Consider the following 1,217-nt stretch of genomic DNA (forward strand, 5'->3'; position numbering starts at 1 on the left):
ATGCAAGTAGTCCACCTATATTAGCCCCGCTCCCCCGGACCGAGACTTGGTTGTAATTCCCCACCACCACCAATGGGCATAGCTTATCATTCCAATTCTCCTTGACAGAAATTTGTGCTCAGGTTAGATAACTAGAGATGTATCTTCAGCTCTCATTTACTCTCCCCTCATGATGTGACTACTAGAATTCTAGTTCCCAAAATACATTATGAAGGAGATTTTCAGGTGTATGCATTAGTATTGGGTTTGCCCAAGGTGCGTGTGAGGAGGGGTGGTGAAGAAATTACGAGGAATGGCAATTAGAAACTAACTCCACCTATTAGTGGTTTTACAAGTCCAGAGACAGGGAATATAGCTTTTTATGAAGTTGAGAATCCAGTGGACCACATATCTAGGAAGAGAGGGGGTGAGACAAGGAGATATGGTAGATGTTTATGGAGATATGTAAGGCATGGAAGGACACCTCCCTTAACTAGACCTCGCATTGACCAACAGGATTTTCCACACCACAATATGTGCTAATTGGTTTTGAAAAGGAATGGACATTAATTTAGGACCTATCGAATGGCGATCGGAAAGGATGGCTAAGTGGAACTTCCATGTTCAGAGAGAGAGAGAGAGCATACGTCCGCACAACAGCTGCTATGGATCTTCCCACTGTGGGAAACAAAATGCTGGACTAGATGGACCCCTGATCAGATCCCAACTCTCCTAACGCTCTTACGACACCACGATGAAATGAGTATACCAAGGGCAATCATGCCTCCTGCCGTACCACATTTGAACACGTGGGAAAACAACACTCCTCTCCCACCGACGTTTCAGAGTATCTGCCTATCGAATGGCGATCGGAAAGGATGGCTAAGTGGAACTTCCATGTTCAGAGAGAGCATACGTCTGCACAACAGCTGCTGTGGAGCTTCCCACTGTGGAAAACAAAATGCTGGACTAGATGGACCACTGATCAGATCCCAACTCTCCTAACGCTCTTACGACATTACAATGAAATGAGTATACCAAGGGCAATCATGCCTCCTGCCGTACCACCTTCAAACACCTGGGGAAACAACCCTCATCTCCCACCAACGTTTCCGAGTAACTTTCCATCCAAGCACCAAGACCAGAACTGCCCTCTTTCCATTTTCGTGCATTAAACTGGGAGGAAAGATGACACTGGAAGGGAATTCTAAAGTACACCTTGGCTTCTCCTCCACCTC

This window comes from Gekko japonicus, unplaced genomic scaffold, assembly GCF_001447785.1.
Source record: "Gekko japonicus isolate JY-2015 unplaced genomic scaffold, Gekko_japonicus_V1.1 scaffold3570, whole genome shotgun sequence".
Classification (NCBI taxonomy): domain Eukaryota; kingdom Metazoa; phylum Chordata; class Lepidosauria; order Squamata; family Gekkonidae; genus Gekko; species Gekko japonicus.